General features: G+C 50.1%; 1 protein-coding gene across 1 annotated transcript in view; it reads right to left on the reverse strand.

Annotated features, from left to right (window-relative positions):
* Positions 1–3671, reverse strand: part of CAMKK1 (calcium/calmodulin dependent protein kinase kinase 1) — a 92193-nt gene extending 88522 nt beyond the window's left edge. Inside the window, exon 1 of the mRNA XM_065694848.1 lies at positions 3601–3671. The gene's annotated coding sequence lies outside the window, so the exon portion shown is untranslated. The remainder of the gene's footprint in view (positions 1–3600) is intronic.
* Positions 3672–8312: the final 4641 nt, after the last annotated feature.

Consider the following 8312-nt stretch of genomic DNA (forward strand, 5'->3'; position numbering starts at 1 on the left):
CCTTTTTCCCTGTGCCTGTCACCAGGTACCACTTCTCACCCAGACCAACACCAGGAGCCCCCATCCTCAGGACGGGCAGCTCCCGAAGCATATTACAATTGCTGGTGCAGGGCTGCCACTTCTGTCCAGGGCCTGAGCAGCTCCATGTCTTGACAGTTCTGTCACATCCTGATCTGGTGCAGATGTTCCTAACTGAGCATGTTTTTCTGCGGTTAAAGACTCCTCCCTTCCTGTTGGGAACTGCACAAGCCTGAGAAACATGTCAGTTTCAAAGGAAACTGACATGTATATGTTCAGAAACATGCAGGTATACTTACACCTCACCTACTACCACAAGTTAGCAACCACCCTCACTCATCCAAGAAAGTCACTGAAGCTTGTTCCCACCTGTATCTTTCAGGTTGGTGTCCTACCCCAATTTATCAATTATCAGCATTTCTCCTCTCTAGATTTCAGACATTCTTCTCCAACCGCAGCTTAACTGCTACCTTAATTAAAACATGCCTGATTACCTGACATCATTTGATATCATTCATTTATCTGCTATACCCAATACTTTGTCTATCACAGACATCTCTACCTGACCTTCAGATCTGCCACCATGACTGCAGTATGTCAGCAATTGCTTCTGTACACTTCAGTCACCACCACTGGTTTTACAAACAGCCACCCACATTCATTTCTTCAACCACATATTTTCTGCTGATGGGTCACCGCCCTGCATGTTGGATGCTTACTTCCCAAAGCAAGTGACATCCTATGCCAAAAAATAAAGCACTGAAGAACAGAGAAGATAAGAAACCATTAAGGGAATGACATAAGAGGAAGGATTTTGGTAAGGGGTACTGTAGAGGTAGTTTTCCCTAGATGTGTCCGAGGTCCTACCTTTTAAGGTACAAGCCAACAACATTTTACCTCATACAGACTTTATATTTGGCTTCACACTGACCGCCCAGTTCTCACTTTCATCCAAAAGACAAAGGGGTAACTTGCCTCCACGACAGGAGGACACCAGGACACCTCCTCACTGGTTCTCAGCAAAGGAACAGTCTCAGCTTCCTGTCTTCTCCAACGGCCAAACTTCAGCAGCAATGCAGGGCTGAGCAGCAGCAAACATCTGGCAGAGGCTGTACAGGAAGAAATCCCCCACCCCAAATTAGAGATGGGTAGAAGAAACCCGCACAAAAGCGGAGCCTGCCTCATCTCACACCCAGTGTCTGTCTGTGCTTTTTGCTGCTGAACAGACCCAGCCACCTGCACTTTAGGGCAGCAATAGGTATGTTCTCTCCAGGCATCTTCAAAGCAGAGTAATTGCACATATTGATTTCAGATGTTATCAGACAAACTGCTCCTACAACTCCAGCACAGAAAATGCTCACACTGAGCTCCTTACTAACACACACACCCCTTCCCCTACACTTCTTCGGCACACCCTGATTTGCATCAGATCTATCCTCTCTGCCCCTCAGGCAGGCAGATGCAGCCTCTGGAGACACAAGCCACCCTGCTAATAGCCTGCAGAAGCCATGAAGCACCCTCAGCCTTTTCCTGAACCCTCTTACTAAAGAAGTTTCTCCTCCCCCTGCTCCCAGGTAGCAGTGACTCTAGAAAGGCTCTTCTAAGGTCAGGACTGACATGTAACAGAAGACTTGGCTTTCAGACAAGACTGTTCTGCCTGCAGAGGCTGGCACAAATGACTAGGTTAATACACCCTTCAGTAACTGCAGGGAACTAACACCAGCAAGAAGAGATGCTGCACTCTGGCAAGCAGATCCTTGGCTGAAGTACAGTGACACATAGCACAGTGCCACCTCTTCAAACCCAGCCAAGGTCTAAACCACACAAGCACTTGTGGTGACCACTACCTAAACACAGCTTCTTCCTCCATCAAACAGAACACTGCTGCACTGTCCTTCCAAATACCTCCTCTGCTGCAGGCTGACGGGATTCCCACTGTAGCCACCACACAAGAACCCATAAGGGAAATGCCACAATCTCTCCCCAGCAAAAGAAAACTGAGCCTTGAAAGTCTGGTTAGTACAAGGACAATTAATTGTATCAGGCAAGACATTTAGTGCTTAACAAACACCCTGATTTGGATTTGAAAGCCAGAGCAGAAGTAAAGAACCAGCAGGCTGTGTGCAGTGGTGGGGGCACCTTGATGCTCTCTAAAGCAAGGTCTCCTTGCAGCTCAGTGCCAGAAGAAGCTGGATGAGCAGCTCTGCCCACCCTCTCTGGGCTATGAGCTGTCCTGGGAGCATATGCACACACATCCCACTTCAAGTATTCCAGCTTCAACCCCCAAGGCATCCCAAAAGCAAGAAGAAATAGCTCGAGACAGCTCCAGATTGAAGGTTTTCACATCAGTGAACACAGTACACAGCAGCTCAGTACCTACTGTGTCTTAAAGCCCAGCCTTCACACCATATCGAACAATAATATACCTGAACTCCTCGTCAGAATGGTAAGAGGCTGGTGCTTGGTGCTTATGCTCCTGGTTGCTAAGATCTGCCCTTCTCAGGTACAAGCCAAAGAAGCAAGCCCAGGAAAGCAATTTATTGCTATGTCTGGAGATAAAACCTAGTCACACCACACACCCCAGCCTGAGCACAGGGTGCAACACAGCAAGCCAAGCCATGCGCAGGGACATGCTGGAGCACAGCCCCAGCATGGTTTTTCTCTCCAAGCAACTGAGATAATAGCTCCCTGCTTGCCTTATCCAGTTTCAAAAGCAACACTTCAAAGCCATCCCATGTCAAACACCAGAACAAATTGAAGCTGCCAGAGATGCCTCACAGAGAGGAAATTAACACACAATGGGAAGTGGCACTGTTAACCTGGAACCACAGACTATTGCAAATAGAAAAGCAAGTTTCCCATTAAACAAAACCTATCCCATTAAGGCACAACTACAACAGAATGTCAATTCCAGCTCCACGGAGCCGCTGGAGAAAGCTGTATCCCTGCAGGATCAGCAGTTTTCCTCGCTCACTGCACACAGGCCATTGAGAACTGCGGTTTATTTACCTCAGAGCAAGGTAAGCATAGGGAGGAAGACAAATCCTCTTCACGGTGCTCCGAGACCGTGCCAGGGCAGCTCAGACCAAAGCACTGACCCCGAGACAGCCCAGACCCCGAGGAGCTCACAGCGGTCCCCAAGGGCAGCAATGACCGGGAGGCTGTGACAAACCGGCACGGAGCTCACCACACCTCGCACCTTCTCTGCGCCCCTCAAGAAAACGGAGCAAGGGGAGCGGTGCGGCGACCAAACCGCTCAAAATCACGGGGTTTTTTTTTTTAAGGATTTGGGTTTTCCCGTTTATTTGGGGGCTCGGTAAAAGCAACCCCTCCGGAGCTGCGGCTGCCCGGCACCGCGCCGCAAGGGGATGAGGCAGCACCGGCCTGAGGGAACCCGCACACACCGCCTGCCCCGACGCGCCTCCGGCAGCGGCAGCCCGGACCAGCACCGCGCCCTGCCCCACCGGACGCTGCTCCCCCCCTGCACCCGCCGCGCTGCACCTGCTCCGGGCCGGGGAGCGCCCGCCGGGCCCCGGCGCCGCGGGCGGGCAGCGGGGCGGGAGCGCGGCCCCTCACGCTCACCTGCGCCGCCGCCGCCCGACTCCAACGCGCGCCGCCCGCCATTGGCCGCGCACGGGCCCCGAGCGCCCCCGCCCGCGGGGCGCAGGGAGCCGCCCGCCCGCCCGCTGCCATTGGCTGGCGCCGGCCGCACCTCCCGCCGCCTGCTGCCCGTGAGGGTGAGGCGGGGCTGGGGCTCCCGGCCGCGGAGCGCGTTTTGGGGTAAAAAAAGCCGTTTTTCGGGGCTGCGTGGTGCCCGACCGGAAGCGCACCTGCGGCTGGGGACAGGTTCCTGCCTTCAGACACTGGGATTTTTTTCCGGTATCAGCAGGCTCCGCGGGGCCTGGGGCGATGGGGTGGGACGGACACGGCGCGGGCACGCCGGCGGTGTGCGGACGGGCAGTATGTCGGCTGCTGCCTGGGTCAGCGGTGGCTGGGCTCTGCGGCGGTTCTCCGGGTGCCAAAGCAGCGCCTTCCCCTCTGGCACCGAGGGGGCGGCGGTGGGAGCACGCCTCACATCCTGGGCAGGGTGGAATTGCTCTCGGGGGTGCTGGCATGGGACGGTGTCCCCTCATCCAGGCTCTGACAGGCAACCCCGGCCTTTATGTGCAAGCGTGCTCTGAAGCCTGAAGGCAGTGGGCAGGAACACTGTGTCGTGGTTTAAGGCTGAACCCAGGACGCGCCGCACGCCAGCTGATTCCGCTGCCGTCGCGCAAGGAATTCCTACAAGCAGATGCCCTCCTCTGTTTCACGACTCATGCCTTGGCTTTATATTTCCCTCCCAGCCTCTTTTACCTACTTGGCTCGCAGCTGACTCTGCCTCTGGGTCGAGGGGCTCCCATTGCAGCCCTGCACCCAGCTGTGAAGTGTGTTTCCTGTGGGATTCATTGAGGATGTTGATTTTGTGATAAGTGACTCTCGCTCAGGCTCGCTGGGCTCCGCTGTGACGGGCAGGGTCCCCACCAGGGGATCTCGGCTTTAGCCGCAGAGCAAGAGTTGGATTCAATCAACATCCTGACTCAACCCGCTGCAGACTGCTGCTCCTTCCCGCTGGGACAAGCAGCAGATACAAAACTGCCTTCCCGTGGGTCTCAAATAATCCTCTGCTTTCGAAACAAATGTATTTCTTACCACGGGTTTCATACCTCAAAACAACTCAGCAGCTTGTGTGCAGCTTGTGGTTTACTACCAACTTTGTTTCCCATGCCAAAAAACCTGACGCAGGTTGTCACTGTGCTCAGAGAAGCGTCAAAATGTAGTTAAGATGATACACTAATCAATAGGGAGCTGGGGTTGTTTAGCTGGAGGAAAGGAAGCTGAGGGGAGATCTTATTGTTCTCTACAACTACCTGAAAGGAGGTTGTAGTGAGGTAGAGGTCAGTCTCTTCTCCCAAGTAACAAGTGATAGGACAAGAGAAATGGCCTCAAGCTGCACCAGGGGAGGTTTAGACTGGATATTAAGAAACTGTCTTCACCAAAAGAGTTGTCAAGCAGCGGAAAGGCTGCCCAGAGAAGTACAGTGCTGGGTTAACAGTTGGAATTGATGATCTTCAGGGTCTTTTCCAACTTAACAATTCTGTGATTGTAACAGGACAGCAGAGTGCCTTGTGACCTCAAGTTAGACCCATGGAATAGGTAGGGTTGGAAAGGACCTTAAGATCATCTAGTTCCAACCCCCCTGCCATAGGCTTCCAAAGATGTTGCCTTCTGCCAGCATCTCTGGATATTAGCTAATGATCACTGATTAGATATTATCTCGAGACAGTCACCAGCCTGAGCTTCTGGGCTGTCTGTTGGTCATGGTAGACTCTGGATATATCCATGAGCTAAAGCAAAGCCTCCTCAAGCCCTGAGCAGTAAAACCCCTAGCAATCTCCTTGGATGCCCAGGTAGAAGAGCCTAGGACCCAGGAATTGGCTGCGTCTATGGAGAGACTGCTCCTATGTCTCCAGGGCATGAGAGTTGCTTGGGAAGACCGTAACATACATAACATAAAACACTAATGTATTTCACATGGGCTTGCAATTCAATCAAGTAGGGCCTTGCTCATACATGTTCAACTTAGCATCTCTTGAGCAATGAGTAAAACTCTTCTTGCTGTAACTACTGCTGAGAAGTATTTTCAAAGGTTCCAGAGTCATTTGGACTGATTCATGTTTGGCTTTGAGTTGCCTAGAAGACGCTGACTGTTCGGAAAGTGCTGAGGGTTGTCCCCTAAGGACCTGTCTCCTTTAGCATCAGGCAGTTTAAATTGCCAGTGACGTCTCGAGCGCAGTTTTAGCACCAGCATCAGGGTTTGAAACTATCGCCTCTGGCAGAGACTGCCAGCACTCGACCTAGTGGAATAACCTGGTTAGCTACTCCCAGTCAGAACCTGCTATTTTTTCCAGAGAAAAACAACAGCAACAACAAATCATGTGCCTCAGTTTCACTTTCCACAGTACACAGATGATTACACTACAGAGCAGCTGCCCGGGGGATGTGCAAAAAGAGCCCCAAATGTCTCTGATGCTTAGACAATGATGGCTATAACAACATTAAAAGAAGACTTTGATATTTCTGCTCAATAATGATCAGATGCAGTTGTTTGGAACCTGTTACTTCCCATATGTTTTCTGGGTGCAGGGACCAGGAGGGTGTTTATTTAACCTGTCCTTGAGTTACAGTCATGAGGGGGAGACCTGACATTTCCCCAGACATTTCACAAGTATTAGGTAAAAAAAGAGTTGAACCCATCATTTCTTCTAAGAACATCTTGGGCTAAACCTCTTTCTGGTGCCATAAAGCTGAGCAGGATCCATGCCTGGTACCAGTGGGTAGAGCTCTGTTAACTGGAACGATCTTGATTCACCCCCACTAAAAAGCCCATCATTTGACTGCAGCGTTGCTATATTCAGAATCCACTGGGACACTTTTGGCTTTTACACTTTCTAAAATAAGGCAATAAAGCAATTAGAAATAGATCTTCACCAAAGAAATCAAAAGAAAATAGTGTGGCGTAATTAATGCAGAGCTGGCAGCAGTGAAAATGAGCTGTGACAACCGTACTGTCACCGGGAGTATGAGTGCTGACTGAACTGCAGATGTCTTGTGCTCTACTGACAGAGAGGGTCCTTTTGCCACCCAGCACAATCTAGCCCGAGAATGTACATATCTGGGACAGAAGGAAATAAAAGCATCCTTTAGAGCTGGGAGGACATAAATGTTCCTGTCAGTGTTTCACTGTGTGTCAGCCAGAGGATTTATCTGACTGAAAACATGCTTTCTCACATCAAAAGAGAAAGCGAATTAGTGCATCCAGAAAGGCAGGTGCCTTTTTAGGGAAAAATCCAATAATGTCCTAAGCGAAGGACTGGCTTAGAAACAAAAGGGACTCTGCTGTGCCAGAGAAAGAATGAGTGGGCTTAGAGATAGTAGAGATCGCACAGTGTTCTTCGTTTTTAATTTGCATTGTTATAGTGCCTGGAAGCCCCAGGTGGAAATCAGGGCCCCATTGTGGTGGGAATTGTGCAGAAACATAATGATTAAGTGTTGCCAGCTCTGCAGAGGTTGAAATGTAATTCCTCATCCCTGCATCATCACTAACCAGCATAATTGCTGCCAAGGAAGTTTTTCTGCAATTGCTCTTCTGGAATATCGGTGCCATTTGGTTTCTGTCAGAGTTACCATGCCTGAGGGATGAAAACCTGGTAACTTTCACAGATAACAATATCCCCTCAGAGGCAGAACCTGCTCACCACATTTGCCTACATGTTCAGAGATTATTTGCTTGTACCTTTGTTTTTCTTTCTGTGAAATGGGAACAGTCACACTGCACTCACGGCTTCCTCTCTTCATCCTAACACCCCTGATTGACGCAAGAGTCCTCTGTTAGACCCTGACAACATCACATGCAAGGGCTTTTTGATGGTGTTTGTAATGATAAAGAGATAGATTAGCTGGAGACTATATATTCTAATGATTAGCTGGAGAACATATATTCTTTCTTGTGTGTTTTCTGTCTGAAAAGACCAGAGGCATGTTTAATTTACTTAAGGTTCCCTTTCAAGTAGTATTTTTCTATTAGCTAAATAACTGTGTTAAAACCAAAATGCAATTAAACAAGGAGTTTAAAAAATAAACACTAAATCAACCCAAGCCTCACTCGCCAAAGTGTAAATAGGAAGCAATGCAGCAAATTGTCATTGAAGGAGTCTTCACATGAGAGCCAAATCCCTTTGGGTTTCTGTGACACTTTAGCTCACTGCTCAGGAGTCACAGAGCAGCAGAGTACATTGGCTGCTCTGTTACAGCTTCAAATATAGTCATTTTCTGACCAGAACAGATGCCAAGCCCAGGAAATTCTTCCCTGACCCTAAAAGCAAGATCAGGGCAAAGGAAGAGGACAGCAGTATGGTCCTGCCGGTCACCCACATCTCCTGCTGGGATTTGCACTGAAAGACCTCCATGCAAGCTCAGCAGCAGCACAGGACAATACAGGGTGCAGCCTTTCTTGGGGCAAATCACAAGCTTGCCATTAATTCCATTTATCAGTGTTTTAGATGTTGTGTGCTATCCTGCATTCAGTAATTCTGCCCGAATTTCAGCAAACTGAAACAGAGCATCAATGCCAGCAAAGGCTCCCCCATGGGGCTGAGCAGACCAGCCCTTCCTCCCTGCTCTCCCACCCCTCTGCCCCAGCTCCAGCCCCTCTGCCAAAAGGAGGGACAGAAACTGTTGCCATGGCCCTTCCCTGC

Source organism: Lathamus discolor, chromosome 14 (genome assembly GCF_037157495.1).
Source record: "Lathamus discolor isolate bLatDis1 chromosome 14, bLatDis1.hap1, whole genome shotgun sequence".
Lineage (NCBI taxonomy): Eukaryota > Metazoa > Chordata > Aves > Psittaciformes > Psittacidae > Lathamus > Lathamus discolor.